Source organism: Buceros rhinoceros, unplaced genomic scaffold (genome assembly GCF_000710305.1).
Source record: "Buceros rhinoceros silvestris isolate BGI_N320 unplaced genomic scaffold, ASM71030v1 scaffold7790, whole genome shotgun sequence".
NCBI classification, from domain to species: domain Eukaryota; kingdom Metazoa; phylum Chordata; class Aves; order Bucerotiformes; family Bucerotidae; genus Buceros; species Buceros rhinoceros.
In genome coordinates this window covers 74,773-91,466 of record NW_010391383.1, presented here as the reverse complement: position 1 = coordinate 91,466, position 16,694 = coordinate 74,773, and the positions used below count along the sequence as shown (strand labels likewise).

The 16,694-nt window shown below is 47.7% G+C and overlaps 1 protein-coding gene across 1 annotated transcript in view; it reads left to right on the top strand.

Moving 5' to 3' along the window:
• PRKCH (protein kinase C, eta) overlaps nt 1–16,694 on the top strand; it is a gene marked incomplete at its 5' end in the record, with an annotated part of 117,704 nt that overhangs the window by 70,364 nt on the left and 30,646 nt on the right. The gene's annotated exons all lie outside the window — the stretch shown is intronic.

Genomic DNA, 16,694 nt, shown 5'->3' with positions numbered 1-16,694 from the left:
TCCTGCTATGGTCCCACAGCATGAGTTTTTCCTTTCCTGTGGCATCCTTTTTTTTGCAGCAGGATTGGAACATCATTTCCTCCCTGCATCAGCCCCTGCTCCCAGGTCTCAAGGCTTTTCTCAGGAAGCTGTTTCCCATATGAAGCTCTTTTTATTTGCCATTATTCTGTACTCAGGGGGGTAGCTTGGTTATATTTTTTTCTCTTCTGTGCTGCCAAAGCTTCACTAGCAGCTCAAGTGTCAACGTGCGGACCAGCCAGCATGGATCAGACAGACAGCCTGCTTTGCAGAGCCCTCTCTGGCCAAGTTGACCATTTAACCAGCAGAATCCCAGATAGGCCAGGGGCAGAGCAAGCCTCTTCTGGTGTGGAACAGCACAGCTAGAGCGGGAAGACGTCAGCACTTGGACTCTCTGGTTATACAGAAAGGTTTCTTTCTGAAATGTGTTGCAGAACACCTCTGGCATCCTCTTGCCCAGAGCACTGGGAAAGGAGGAACAGCCAGCTGTTTTCTTTGGAGTACTGTCAGCTGGGTTCCAGCAGCAAAGCGTGTGTATTTGATTACGGTCTGCTGTAGCTCTGCTCGGTCCCACTTGTGTCATGCCAACACTGCAAAGAATAACGTTAGCTCTCGCTTTTTGCTGCGTGGTTACAGTCGTACAGCTGGGACCCACAACTGGGTCCAGGACAGGACCAGTTCCAATCCCAGCCAGGCTCTGTTAGTACCATTTCAGACTGGGTTGGGCCAAAGGCCGTTTGGTTTGGGGCTTTGCACTGTTTAACCCAAGCAATGGAGTCCTGTGTCTAGAGGTGCGTCCTCTTATATTAGATAAACCCAAGTTTGAACACACTGAAACCAGAATAGCTGAGGGCTAAAGTGGCCAGAGGACGGGGGCTGTGAAGGGGACACTTTCCTATCTGATGTTGAGATGGTAGGAGAAGTCAAGTAAAACAACTTCTCTTTCTCTTACTAGCTTGAGTTCCAGTAAGAAACAGGTGAGGTGAGGACAGAGAATATTAAATTATTTTTAAGTATGAACTCATGTGATATATGTGGCACAGTGAAATATAGGACTGTCATTTTAATATTCTCTGGGTCCTGAGAGTATGGAAATTACTAGTGATACATACCGTATGTACTGAGCTTCTAAAGCAGGGTGATCGTCTGCACGGAATAACAAATCTCCTTACACTATAGCTGGATTTCAGTCTAATTCTTCCCTTGTGAATAATGCCAGCTGCTGAAGAGAGACTCTGCCAGATAATTACACAAATGACATTATCCTTAAAATAGTGACATCCAGTAGCTATTGTCAATCATTCAGCAGCAAAACTGTGTCTGTGTATAATGTAATGTCACCGTGCTTACAGCTTGTCCTGCCCCCCCCAGCCTGCTGCCTGTCATAGGGCAGGAGTAATCGATCCCTCTGGGTTTTGGCACTCTTCAAGTGCTGCCGTAATTCATGATAGAAACTGGAGGAGTAATTGAAAAGCTCCTTGAACAACTGCATGGGCTTTGATCTTGTTGAGTAACTGATTGTGCTGTGGAGTCAGGTAGCTTCAGCTGCACAGGGCAGATTCGCAGGGAGATGACTTGGTTTTTTTAAATTAGTTGGGGTGACCATGTTGCAGAAGATGTAAGAGGAGAGAGCTGCTGGCTGTGGCTGTACTGAGCTGAGGTTCTTCTGTTGGGTCATGAACACCAGGCTCCAGGAGGCAGTCTGCTGGATGGAGATACTCAGAAAGGGAGTTGCTGCATGTAAGAGAGTTTGGAGTTTTCTGATCAGAATGTGAGTGCTTGCTTAGGAAGCTGGGAGCAGGGAGAAGACGCACCAGGAAGAGCCTGACCAGAAAGCGTTTTGTTCAACGCCCCTCTTCTTCCTGGATTCCAAGGGTCAATGGAGTAAGAGTTGCTGGCCTAGAATACCCAGGGTCACTTGTTTTGCTTCTAGTCTAAACTTGAAGATAATAATACTGCATTTTTCCTGCCTCTCTTCAAGACTAAGCAGTTCAGGAGACAGTCTGTATTTACCACACCATGACTGTTCTCCCAGTCAGTCGAGTTGCTTTAGCCACAAGTGCTGCCAAAAGCTTCCTCTTTGAAATGCCAGAGGGGCTGGCAAAGCCAGCGTTGAAAGTTCATCAAGAAGTAGCTGAAATGCATCGCTTTGGCCTGGGATGCCAATGCTGGTAACAGCTAAAATCGGGTGTCTGCTGATTCCTTTTCTGGCCACACGTGCGATTTGCCATAGCCGTAGTGCAGTATTGCTGCAATTGCTGCTGTGAACCTGTGAGAATGGGATTCCTTGGGCAGATGGGGAACTTGGTTATGTATGACTTTTTAACAGTAAACCCGGGGTTACTGCTGGATTAGTGCTCTCGTAGGGTGGTTTTCATGACGCAACTGAAATTTTCAGTGAGTCTCTTTGAGGAAACTCTGTTTTTTGTTACTAAGCCCTGACAAAAACAGAAGTCCCATAAATGAACCTGTGTGTATTTGGGTTTTTAAAAGGGAACTTTCAGTTTCACAGTTTAGGGGGTTTTTTTGTTTTGTTTTGTTTTTCATTTGTAACACTGCAAAGGAGAGATGACTTTCTGGCCTCGTCAAGAAACATCTCTGTCTTGCCCTAAGCTGAGGTTTAGCTGTCAACTCTGCAGCACCTATTTATAGTTGCCTCCTGAAAAAAGTCAGCAAGTACCATGGAGTTCCTTATCCCATCATACAGGGGATAGGACTAGAAAGCATCCAGCCATGAAAAGAAAGCACTTCAATATGTCACACCATAGCGTATTGTGCACCCCTAATGACAGGGGATTAGGAGAAGGACATATTCAGGATCAGCTCATGCTGGATATTGTCAGGAAAAGGTTAGGCGATAATCAAGGCTATTGTAGATAAAATCTTTGCTCACAGGGCTGTGTTCTTGCACTGCTGCTTTCTTTACAATTACTTCTAAAGGAAAACAGTATGCTGGGTCCTGTTGGCAGGCAGGTAGGTTGGTTTGTGATTTTTATCTAAAGACTGTATGTGCTGTTTTTCTTGAGGCAGTTCTTCCCGACTTTCACTTTCCAGTTCAGCAGTTCCCAGGGTAGAGGAAGCATTTTGGTTTCTGTGCATGCCAGAAACAAAACAGCAGGCACATCTGAGCAGTGTGAGATTACATGGTGACTTAATGCAAGCGAGTTAGTCCTCTCATAGTCTTCTAAAAAGCAAAGAGGTAGTAAATGATTGTGAGGGATAATTTTAAAAGCAGGACACTTCCTTCCATGTAGCATCACTGTAAGAACGGCTGCTCTGCCCTGCTGCACTCAAATTCAAACCTTTGATGTACAGCTTTGCTGGTGGATGGGTCCACTTGGTGGACCTATGTGCTGTCCTTCATCAGAGGCATCAAACCTGTGATTTGAAGGCAAATGCAAATGTTTTCTTAAACTTGGTTGTTGTGGGTTGGTTTTTTTGGAGGAGGGGACAAGGGTTTGCTCTGCTGACTTTAAATTTCAGAAAGATAATGACCTTTTTACAGGCAACATAGAGCAACCATTCTTTCTCTCCCTCTACAAATTTGTTTCCCTGGTAGGATGCATGGCCTGAGATGGTCACTTTTCAGAACACGTCTCCTCTACCTGCAGAGGTGGTACAGCATAGTCACATACCTGACACGTGACTGGAAGCAGAGGCAGTGTCATCTTTGCACCCTGCACTTCCGTGCTGGTTTTGCAAGCCCCAGGTATGGAGTTGGATAGTAGAGGCACCTACGTGCCCCAGCTCACCACTTGGCACAGCATAGTGGCAGATACACCATTAGGGTATAGGAGGTGCAGCGTATAGGTAGCGTCACTGAGCAAGAGCCAGGGGAGCTAAAGGGCTGGCTTAGAGAGCTTGGGAGAAGGACTGGTTGCTGGCTGGCTGAAGAACATTGGTTTTATCATGAAGACTCATGCTAGTCCGCTTATTCCACTGCCTTTGTGTCTGTATTGGTATTTCTAATGCAACTGGCCCTTCTAGAGACACTCAGGGTCTGCTTGTGCTCCGTCACGCCTCTGAGCGTTGGATGGTGTGCACAGAGTCCCCATGCTCTGATACAGCACCAGCCACCATAAAGTAGGTCCCATGACTTGGTCGTGTTTAATAGAACGTGTGGTCCCTTTGGAAGGCAAAGGTTAATTATACAGTTATCCATGAGGACATGGTCTTGTCTTGGGGCTGCACACCAGCTCCTGGGGAAAATAAGACAGGCTTATTAACCGGAAGTGTTTACTTTTCTGTGTGTTACCTGAAAGCATCACCTTCGTGTGTGTGGTACTCCTTCTGACAGGGGACTCTGTCTCCTCTGGGGTCTGGAAAGATTGCTGGATGCTGGCCAGGTCTCTGAAATCATCACTTCTCCTTAGCATAGGGGACCCGTCAGGGCTGCAGCTGTATGTCTCACGGCTGTTAGCTTTTATAGGGAATGAGGTTTCTGCGACAGGTTAATTCCCTGCCAATTCAAACAATAACCCTGTGACACTTAAAGGAAGGTTTACATAAGCCTTTTACGGCAACCAGTTTTGCTGGAAAGACTCTTATTAACTGAGGCAACACTGAAGTTTCTTTCAGCAAAATCAATTAAAAATTACATGCTGAAAACAGAAGCTGAATGCCTCTCCTAATTACATACAGCCACTATGAACAGAGCAACTCTGATTGGCATGCTGTTTGCTTTTTCTGTGGGTCGACACATGGTAGACACGGGTTCCCTTGTGTTTCCTCTGTTATTTTCAGGAGGGTGGGGTGGCAATTGGTGATTTTGTTTATTCTCATCTCATGCCCTTTTTCACATCTGGAGCCAGATCTTGTTTCCCCTAAAGTCAAGGGGCTTTCCCCAGGGAGGTAAATTAGCAGTTGAACTGGATGTGTGACTGATACCAGCAGTACCCTGCCAGGCAAACTGGCTGGCTGGGGGGGCTATCCAGGGATTGTCACTGGTTTGCCTGGGTGCTATGCATAGCTTTCTTTTCTTAACAAATGAAGATAAATATTTTATGAGGGTTTTTTAAGCTTTTCTGAAAGTTTTTGCTTGACTGTGCTACAGAAGTTGCATCTGCAGGTAGTCTGTGCTGTACTTGATGCCTCCCTCTTTGCCACTCTGATTTGGCTACATGCACGTAGAGGCATGTTGTTTGCATCCGAGAGGAAAAGGTGGGAACCAGCTCAGCCAGTGCCAAAAGGGATGTGAGTCTCCGCTCTGTGGAGCACCATAATCTCAGCTATGGGATCTGGTCCCTATCGCTTTGCGACCTCCATTCAGGAGAGCTCCTAGACTCTCCGCTTTCCTGGGTTGGGGCCCTGAAGACAAGAGTAGATATATGTGAGCAGCACAAAATGAAGGATGTGCTGTGTTATGAGAACAGTTGAAAGAATGAAATATAAGCTGATTTTACAGTGAATGAGTGAAGCAAATCAGCTAAAAGCTGCAGACGGGCACAGAACAGCATACCACCAGCCCCGTCCCTCCAACAACTGCTTAGTGCAGAGATGAATTTTCATGCTGGAGTCTCTGGAACTGCTTCATTCAGCTTTAGAAAATATAAAGGAATGCCTCTTAGGGTCGGGATGCAGTAATGTCTGTGGCTATCTTATCTGACAGTCAGCAGCTCGTGTGGACTGATCTGTGCTTCTAGACAGTCCATCTTGCACATTGTGTTCCGCTCAGATGTGGCTGTTGCACGCTTGCAAGCTGGGCTCTTTTTACAGCCGCTGGCATGCGGTGTTTAAAGTGCTGTTTCTCTGCACTTGATCAAATGGGTAGTGCAGGATAAAAACGCCAGCCTCTCACGTTTCCATGTCATGTTTAATCAGTCACTGTGCGGGACAGTCTAGGCCTGATTTACAGTTATGCTTACGAAGAGCAGTCCTGTTTTGAGATCCACATATCAGATCTCTGTGCCCCATTGACTCCACTGTGTGTAGTCTGTGAACTTTAATGCAACTTTCCACATGACTAAGGACTACTGAATAGCCTACAGAAGTTATTGGCTCTGCTAGTGTCTACTTCTCCTTTATGGTTATTTAAAGGGATTGATTCAAAACCTGCAAGCCTTGCACATAATGAGCTTGAATAAATCACTAAAAAACAGAGCTCGAAGGGGCCTCAAGAGTTTTTGTAGTTCATCCACCTGCCCCAAGGCTGGATAACCTTTACCTGGTACTTTCACTCCTCTTCTCCTTTGGTGTAGCTGTTACACCTGCGTGCAGTAACTGGTGCACTGTGCACTCGTACAGGCACGGGCTGTCATGTACAGAATGTTTAAGTGAGAGCTCGGGGTTAGTTGGGAATTCTGGTGCTGGTGCAATAAAAATAATCAATACTGCTTATCCATGGAGGGATGAGTGATTAGACATGACTGGTGTTCTATCGTTCTTTTCATGAGTAATACATTCTTATGAAGGCATTTCACAATTAAAAAGCATGCGGGTGCAATTTAAGTAATAGCTACATGTAGCAGTTACAGACAAGTTGTTAAAGAAAGGAGCCCAGAATTGGAGTCAATCCGAAGTCCCAGAGCACCTGGGAATATTTAGTGTAGAACTTCTGAACTAAGAAGCTTTTCTACAAAAAGACCACTTTTCTGCCTTTCCTGCCCTCTTCATTGGTTTTTAAAGGTGTGAAGCTCGTGAGAAAGAGAAGAAATAAAAATTGAAATAAATTTTAAGATTTTACATAAAATTTCTTTTTAAAAACTGCCACTAAATGTTCTTGCTACATTTTAAGCCAGAACTGTTCATCTGACATTTAACCCATTCCCTGATGTTGAGGGCATTCAGGCCTGTGATTTTAGGGGCCGAATTTTGAAAGCTTTTGCTCTGACATCTCGAGAATTGCACGGCATTAATCCAGTCATTTTATTGATCTTCTTACCCACCTCGCATTGAGGAAGGTTTCAATATTAATGTCAGACAATACGACCCCTGAGTATTGAGGAGGCTGATACATATAGCTGAGGAAAAGGTCTCTGTCAGCCTTAATAAATGTTCATGCAATTTTTTTTTGAAACAAAGATTATGCCAACAGTGCTGTTGCATCTGCTCCCTCTGACTTGCTGAAATGGACGATTTCTTGGAATGTGACATGTTGCAGTGGGTGAAGCTACTATATATGTAAGGGAGACAATGAGAAAATCAGTATTGTTGACATACTTGGCCTGTAGCAATTGCCATAGATATCCAGACAAAACTTGAATTATTCCTTTAGGTGTAGCAAGATCCGCTCCCGATGATTCCTTGGTCAGCAATCCAAATGTTTAAATTTTGTTCTTTATGCCAGTAAGCAGGTAGGTGCTCTGGTTTTATGCAAGTAGAGGAATTTTCTAAAGTCACCCAGCAACTTGTAGTATTAGTGGTGCATCTTTCATAGAGTCATAGAATCACAGAATGGTTTGGATTGGAAAGGAACTTTCAAGGTTGTCTGGTCTAACTCTTCCCCCTGCAGTGAGCAGAAACATCTTCAGCTAGAGCCCTGACTAGCCTGACCTGGAACGGTTCCAGGGATGGGGCTTCTACCACCTCTCTGGGCAACCTGGGCCAGTGTCTCATCACCCTCAGTATAAAAAACTTCTTCCCTCTATTTAGTCTGAATTTCCCTCTTTTAGTTTAACCCATCACCCCTTGTCCTATCACAACAGCCCCTGCTGAAAAGCCTGTCCCCATCTTTCTTACAGGCCCCCTCTAAGTATTTTAAAGCAACAGTAAGGTCTCCTGGAGCCTTCTCTTCCCCAGGCTGAACAACCCCAACTCTCTCCCCTGTCCTCACAGCAGAGGGGCTCCAGCCCTCGGATCATTTTTGTGGCACCTTCTGGATCTGCTCCAACAGGTCCATGTCCTGAGGACTCCAGAGCTGGACCCTGCACTGCAGGGGCATCTCACCGGAGCAGAGCAGAGGGGCAGGATCCCCTCCCTCGACCTGCTGGCCACGCTGCTGGGGATGCAGCCCAGGACATGCTTGGCCTTTGGGGCTGTGAGAGCACGTTGTCAGCTCATGTCCAGCTTTTCATCCACCAGCACCCCCATGTCCTTCTCCTCAGGGCTGCTCTCAATCTCTTCATTCCCCAGGCTGTGCCCATACTGGGGTTGCCCTGCCCCAGCTGCAGGACCTTGCATTTGGCCTTGTTGAACCTTATGAGGTTCACACGGATCCACTTCTCCAGCTTGTCCAGGTCCCTCTGGATGGATCCTTCCCTCAGGCACGTCAGCTGCGCCACTCAGCTTGGTGATGGATGCAAACTTGCTGAACGTGCACTCGACCCCGCTGCGTGTGGAACTGATGAAGATATTTAACAGCACTGGTGCCAGTACAGACCTTTGAGGGACACCGCTTGTCACTGATCTCCATCTGGAGACAGAGCCTTTGACCACTACCTTCTGGATTACCCAACCAATTTGTTATCCACCGAACAGGCCACCCATCAAATTGTATCTTGCCCACTTAGAGAGAAGGTTGAGGGTGGCTGTATGAAAGACTTCGTGGAAGTCCTGACATGACATCTATAGCTCTTCCCTTGTCCACGGATGTAGTCACTTCGTCATAGAAGACTACTAGGCAGGACTTGCCCTTGGTGAAGCCATGCTGGCTGTCTTGAATCACCTCCCTGTCCCCCATATACCTTAGCAGAGCTTCTAGGAGGATCTGCTGCATGATCTTCCCTAGCACAGAGGTGAGGCTGACAGGGCGGTAGTTCCCAGGGTCCTCCTTTCTTCCCTACTTAAAAATGGGTGTGATGTTTTCCTTTTTCTGGTCACCAGAGACTTCACCTGACTACAACAGGCCACCCATCAAATTGTATCTTGCCCACTTAGAGAGAAGGTTGAGGGTGGCTGTATGAAAGACTTCGTGGAAGTCCTGACATGACATCTATAGCTCTTCCCTTGTCCACGGATGTAGTCACTTCGTCATAGAAGACTACTAGGCAGGACTTGCCCTTGGTGAAGCCATGCTGGCTGTCTTGAATCACCTCCCTGTCCCCCATATACCTTAGCAGAGCTTCTAGGAGGATCTGCTGCATGATCTTCCCTAGCACAGAGGTGAGGCTGACAGGGCGGTAGTTCCCAGGGTCCTCCTTTCTTCCCTACTTAAAAATGGGTGTGATGTTTTCCTTTTTCTGGTCACCAGAGACTTCACCTGACTACCAGGACTTTTTAGATGTCATGGAGGGTGACTTGGCAACTGCATCAGCCAATTCCCTCAGGACTCTGGGATGCATTTTGTCAAGTCCCATACCTGCCAGGTTCCATACCTTTGTAACGCCTTGTCTATAGGTTGTAGTTCAGAGTCATCAGCAGCCTGTAATGGTACAGAGATAAACTAAAAATAACACAGTAGAAAATTTTGACTGTTACATGGCAATACCACAGTAATAGTCATCCGGTTTACAATTCAGAATTTCCGTGGGAGAAGATTGCATCTTCTGCCAGCGGTACCCTGGGCAGGATGGCAGGCACAGCTTTGCTTCTGCCTTCTCCACACCGGCCAAGCTGGTGCTGGAGCTTGCAGGTAGCTGCTGGTGCGGGCTGGGATGCAGACCGCGAAGCCTTTTCCCATGGAGCAAGGGGAAAGCATTACTCATCATTTGGCCTCTGAGTCATAACGCCTTTGCTGTTAACAGGATCAAGAACCTCCCCTTTTATGAGGCTGTGCCTAAAGGCACAATTTAGTCTCCGAATTGTATTACCTGGTTATTATCTCACTGAAGCAAGTGGCAATTTTCCAGCTGACAACAATGGAAATGGGAGCAAGCCTTCAAGTCTCAACTGTGTCCAAGGTGTGATATATCCAAAACCACAGAGATCCTCCACGCTCTGAGCTGCTTTCTTCAGAATCAATTAAAGTTTCACAAGCACAATTTATTATTACATCTCGAGCCGCTTTCACAAATCTCTTTGCAGCATAGTAGGGAAGTGCTCCTGAATCAGGAAGATTACTCCCAGCTAGGAGAGGTTATTTACCAGCGAAGTCTCTGATCCAGGCGTACTGCTGTGGCAAAGTCCATCCAATAAGGATGTGGATGTTTGTGTCTGAACCATTTCTGATCCACACTGTGTTGGGGAGGGCGGCAGTGTCATGGTGCCTTCCCAAAGTGGGTCATGGCTGCTTTGAAGGAGGCTGGAGGAAGGGAGGGGGTGGAATGGGGAAAAGCAGGGTCAGCTGTGCAGGATAGCAGGGAGAAATTATTCCGTGTGCAAACCTGTGTGGTAGAAGGGGTGGTAGGAAGTGATCCCTTCAAACTCTTCATGGGCTCTCAAATAAGCTTGTGTGTGCCGCTGTAGTGAGGCTGCAGCACGTTTTGGTATGCAGGCTCTGTGGCATCTGTGGTGGAGTCCAAGCTGGTGTGTGACATTTAACATGCAGGCTTTGGGATTTCTCCTCCCTTCTCTGGATCCAGTTACCTTCCTTTTGATATTTACCTGAGTATCAAAAGGTAGCAAGAGCCGATGTCCTTGTTGACTTGTGCCTAAATGCTGGATTACTGTGCTTTGTATTTCTGTTTGCCAGTACCTCTCGACCATAAGTTGAAGTATGGCTCATCTACGTTTTGGGGGTTTTGACACAATCTTATCAATCTAATTTTCCCTCTTCCTTTATAACCATTCTTCCTAGCTGGAGCTCCCCATTCCGGTACTTCTCATATCCCTACTTTGAAACCTGATGCCCAAACAGCAGCTTCACAGCCAGAATTTCTACCCTCAGCCACTGTTAAGCACAGAAGGGAGCAAAGACCTTGGCAGCTGGCTCTTGCTTCTCTGCCCAGCCTTGATAAATGAGAAAGTCAAGGAGCTTCTCTGCCTCATGCCAGCTGGCCAAGCTCCCGAAGAGACAGCCCACCCACCATGAAGGTCAGAGCGCAGCACAGCATGGAGCAAGAGCTGACCATGCCAGTGCTGCTCCTGTCTTGGGTCTCTTTGGGAGCCAGGGCCAAACCCCACAGGAGAGTTACCGCTCTCCATCTCATCTGTGCTGCTGGAGATGGAGCAAGCCAGTGAAACTTCAGATAGGGCAACTCATACCTTGAACTACACAGTTAATTACAGAGTTGTGATGGCTGATTGGTGACAGCCAATCTGCTGGTGATAGGTTTGAGGTGGGACTAGCGTAACTCGTACCTGAACTTACGATTTTTTTCCTACCCCTACCCAGAGAGAAAATGCCTAAATAAGCCTTTATTGCACTGCGTCTGTTAAACAGACAGCTTTTATCTGTGAGTGAGCCACTTGAAACATACTTTCCTGTCTGCTTTCTGAAAGGCGATACTAACCTGTGCTTCTTGCTGGAAATCATGTTGTTTTGGAAAGGAGCAAGTGAGATCAGCTTTCGAATTTCTAAAGCCACAGGATGTCTGTGGCTCGAGTGGGCTGAGGTCTGATTCATGAGTGGAGATCTCTGTGCCGTGTGTCCCCTCCACTCTTGAGCTAGTGAAATGGCCCTGCTCCCTGATGCTCAAATTGGTGACTATCTTGACAGGGACAGCCCTAGTGGGAAAGACAGGTATTTTGTGATAAAATTAATGGAAAAATATCTTGTAGCCTGCTGTATTCGTTGCACCTCATCATCTCCAGTCTCACAGCTGCCTTTGGGGTCCTTCGGAACTGACAGCTTACCCCAAGCAAGACTGACCTCAAGGGCAGTCGGGAGAAGTTCCTGCCAGAGCTGTTGGGTGCTGCTTCCCAGCCTCAGCCACTGGCTTCTCTGGATCCCTACTGGCTGGGAAGTAAGGCAGCAAATTCCAGCTATTGCCATGAGCCAGTAAGCTGGCATTGCACTGGGCATGTCTGAAAAGGAGGGGATGTCAACTGACTGTTCCTAGAGGGTTCCTTACTTTCTCTTTGCTTTCTTATAACCAGAGTCATGCTGGAATTCTCCACCTCTTCTGCAGGGAAGCTCCTAAAATGTCCAAGTCTTTGCTCTGCTGTGTCTTCCTTGAGACCTTGCTGTGATTTGCAGTGGTCCAAACTGTTCTCCTGTTTCCTGGGGGATGAATGCAGTCAGAAACTGGCTGTCCCTCAACAGAGCTGGCTAATAGATTTGAGAAGGTAATTCCCATAGGCTCCTGATCCCTAATTCCCTGAAGCCCACACGGAGCAGGTGAGGATGCCTGTAGCCACTGGGTATGACGCAGGCACTGCTCGCCCACTTGCAGGCTTTTCCTTGCCCTGTGTTGGCAGGACCGTTCACAGCATTGGCCAAGTGAGCGGCTGCGTCCCAGACACTGTTATGTAAGGAAGAATTTCAACATTAATTACAGGTCTTGGTTTTAGGTTTAATTCTGTCTCTCTGGACACCAGAAGTAGTCTCAGAGATTTCAATGTGGCTTCTGCAAACAAAACAAACCAACTTTACTTTACAGACTTAGGGCTCTGCTGCTTTCTCCTGGAGCATCCGCTCTTTTGGGACATTTTCCCTTTGTTTCCCTGCCACCGAGAAGGGATGGCAGCTGTTCTGGAGATGCTGCCAAGCACAGCTAACATAAAGCATTTGAACTGTAGGAAGGCTGGCACTTCCAGTCAGACATTAAAAAGGAAAACTTAACATTTCCCTTTGCTGTCAGCCCCCTTCTTCATTCTGAAGGGCCAGAGGAGGGAGGGGTGGGTGCATGGACTCAAGGAGCTGCTGCCAGCAGGGCCATAGAGATTGTCTGGGGCAGAAGTGTGTGCTGGGCAAGAGAAGTCTGTGAGGATCATGTTCTCACCCTAATGGCTTCCCTCCCCCCCAGTCTCCTGTAACTGAAGTCGTTAATGCTTGTTAAGCCAGGATGGAAACAAACCCAAACAACAACAGTCTACAAAATAATTCAGTCATTCCAGACTGTTTTGTTTTGTTTTTTTTTCCAGTGAAGCAATTAGTCTTCTGTCATCCGGTTTTTAGCCAGACTCGAAGCAATCGGCCGGACAATAGCGATTCCCCTCCTGGCAGGACAGTCACTGATCCGCTCGGTGATGGGAAAGGTGAGGCACCTTCCCTGCCTGTCTGGGGGAAGAATCTCCCTCCAGAAATTCCTGTGGGCCTCACTGAAAGCCCTGTTTCTGTGCAGCCCCTCCCGGTGAGTCACAGCCCCTGGCTCCTCTAAGAGCTCTCTGTGTGGGTTTTCTCTCAGCCCGCTGCAGGGTTAACCCTTCTGTGGTTTCGCCCAGGCGCTCTCATGTGTCTGTGACCCATCCCACTCACTGGCTGATGATGTAGATTGTGGGTGCCAGAAAGTCATGAAGTAATCTGTGGTTTATACCAACAACAGGCCAATGTAGGACTCGCACTGAGTGGGGGAAGATTTTTCCAGTCTTGCTCATCTGAGTGGTGCTTGATCCTAAGAATGGCGCAGCCTGTGTAAGGGGACAGTGCTGTGGAGCGGGGGACTGTGTGATGCAAGCAACTGCATTGGAGTTGGGCAGAAAGCAGGGGATGCAACAGGAAGGACAAGGGGCAGCTGAAGTCTTTTGGTAGCAGCACCGAGAGCCATGACGCAGCCTGGCTAGAACAATGCAGAAGATGTCTCGGTTCCTGTAACTGCTTGCAACACGAGTAAGGTGAATGCTGTCCTCTGCCAAGGGTGAAGGCTGAAGCCGTGACCCACACAGGACCTTCCTCTTGCTGATGAGCTTGGTTGTGGCAACTGGGGAAGCACTGGGTTCCCCCTCCATCGCTTCACCTCCCTGCAGGGCACCGTGCCTACCCAGCACGCAGCACCCTTGTTGCCCAAAAAAGTGTGGGTGGGACAGGGCATGGAAGGGCAGGTTCAGGTAGGAAAGCAGCGTGGCCGTGCTGCTGGAGGAGAAGACTTAAATCACCAGAAAGAGGGACCTTGCTGTCTTTAGCTTCTAAAAAGCAGCCCTGACGGCACCTTGGTGGCTGGCCAGTGCCAAACATGAACACTTTCCTTTATAGATGTGAGAAGAAGGTAAGCCTGAATCCATGTTCTGTCTCATTGCTGTATGTGAGGTAAAAGCCACAGGGTTGCTGGTCAGGTGCCAGAAAAAACTCCAGCTGCCCAGGGCAACCGAGGACAAACAGGAGCTCTGCTTGCTTGGCTGCTGGTTTTAACAGCAAGTCACCACGCGTTTGAGTAATGTGTCACTAGTGCCGGAGCTCTGACGTTTGTGGTATGAAGGTGTCGTGTGGGCACCAGAGCCATTGGACTGAGGAGCACTTTGCTTCAAGATAGGAAGCTGGGGTGGAGAAGCACCTGGCAAAGAAATCTGCCATACAGGCTCGTCTGGGGATGCACGGCGGAAAGTGTTTCTGCCTGTTCCCTGAAGCCTGGATTAGCTCTGGGGCAGAGCCCGCTGCATCCAGACGTCATACTGGGTGTCAGCTGCACCTGCTCCATGCCTGGGCAGAGCCACCCTGGGAGCAAGCTTTGGTTGCTGCAGGGGGAAATGAAACGCTGTTGATAAGGGTTGTCTTCTTGTTGGGCATTTTCTGTTTTGAGTCATTCCAGCTGTGGTGAAGGCTGATGGCATTGCCAAGAGTGACAGCAAGCCCTTGGTCTGGGGGCAGCGAACCAAATGCCCAGGGGTTGAGTTCCAGATAGCAGGGGTGGCTGTGGAGACACAGGCGTGCACAGAGGAAATGCAGAGATTCAAACCAGTAGTAGTACAAAAATAAAGGAATTGGCTGGAAAGGAAGCAAACTGGGTTGCATTCGTAGTACTGTGGCGCTTCCCAAGTCACCACAGGGAACAATGTGAGGTGGGAAGCAAAAGTAACCTTGTGTTTAAAAGTTGAGTCCCAGTGCACACGGACATAATCTTGATGTGAAGGTGGCTGCTGTGTTATGGTGTGGTTGCTTTCCTGTTACAGTCTAGCACAAAGTACGCTGTGGCACCTGCACCACCATCTACACGCAGCGGTCTCTGCTCTCACAACCCCACTGTGAAATCACGAAGAAGTTTGCAAATGATTTGTAAGGTAAAGCACTGAGAATTTTGCTGCAGAACAGAAGTGGGGGACACGTAAACCACACGAGTATGGTGACCCCAGAGTGCAGAGAGGACACAGGTCGTCTACAGCTCCTTGTCTGCATAGCCTGTCTAGAACAGCTCCAGGAATTCATCGCCTTTAATGTATCATTTGTGGGTGATGCATTCCAGCATGTTAAAATTAAAGTAATTCGCTTTTTGTTCCTTTTTCTCAGGGCAGTTAAGAACCATCCTGCCTTCCCTGAGCCTCTCTGGTCTTCCATTAGTCCTCAATCAATTATTCATTTATGGGGAGAGTATCTGAAAACAGCAGCCCAGTCTGATACTAGTGGCACTTGACTGTGTAGATGAGGTTGAAGTACTTGATGACTGAACCCACTGGAATTGTCAATAACATTAAAAATGGCTTTCCTGCCACAAAACAAAAATACAGCCTTGTAGGTGAAGCGTGCTACGCTTTGATGAGGACATGAGCTAAAAACAATGCACTTTAGATGTCACCTGGGTGTACCTTTAGCAAGCACAGACAAAGAGTTTTTGAAAAAACGTCTTGCCTTCAAGTTGTCTGACTGTTGTATTGTGATAGAAAACGTGTATTGTTGTGCAATTCTGGCCTGTGTAAACGCGGGAGGTTTAGATACAAAATCTTGAATCCCGAGTTTTGATGTGGCGTGGTGCCATCGCACCTCTCAGCAAAGCTTTCTGTTGGGTTTGCCTGTTGTTTCTTGTCTCCCTAGATCAGAAATAAGTTTCAGAGAGGATTTGTGGTCTCTTCTTCCTATAGACAGGGATTTATAATCAAGACACTCAAGCATATAGTCAAGGCCTGTGTAAGCAAGAGGGACCTGTCAGCTTCGGATTTTCCCTGCTTAAACCAGTAAAATACAAGAGTCGTGTAGTCTGCGGTGTTGCCCTGAAAAAGGCTAAGGTAAAAACCGTTGTCACAGGGACCTTCCAGTAAGCGAAGTGTCCTGGTCCTGGAAAGAAGAGTGAACACGCAGTCACAGCATGAACTGACTCTGAATCAGCCATTTGAAAGGCACATGCTACTCGTGGGATTCACTCCCAAATTTCCATCTTAGCTAGAGCTTGCTGCGCGCTGGTGTTAGTCATTATTCCCATTCCTGCCCTGAAAATGCCCCACCTGCCTCCTTTGCATACACTTCCCAGTTTGCTCCCTGGAGATGATACTCCTTGTGTAGGGTGATGGAAGGAGAGGGATGCTGATTCTTCATGTTGCAAATATCTGACTGTAGATGCCCATGGAGGGACGGGCTTGTTTACCAGGGGAGGGACTGTAAGATTTGGTCTGGAAAGCAATCTTTTAGTGGGGTGCCACAGAAAGCTGCGTCATGCCAGGAGACATATTCCCAGAGAAGACACAGACACAGGGTACCCTCCTCCATGGTCACACTTTGCAGAGGCCAAAGCGCCCTACTGCACCAGGGAGAGTTCGGTTGGGTTGTAGTGATGCTCTTGCAGGGGCTTGACAAGAGGCGAGCAGTGTAACGACAGTCTTTCCTCATTCAGGCCCCACTTCTATCCCTTTTCTAGATGGGTCACTTGAGGCAGTGCTTGTTTAAATTGTCTGGTTCCTTTGGTTCATATATTACAGAAACAAGGGAATTGGCAGCATTTTGTGCACAGTAGCTGTGTCGGCTGAGCACTGATTGACTCCTGCTCTAAGTTACTTCTGCTTTGTTTGCGATTGGGCAACATCTAAGGCACCAATCCGGGACCCTAGATAGCCTTGGC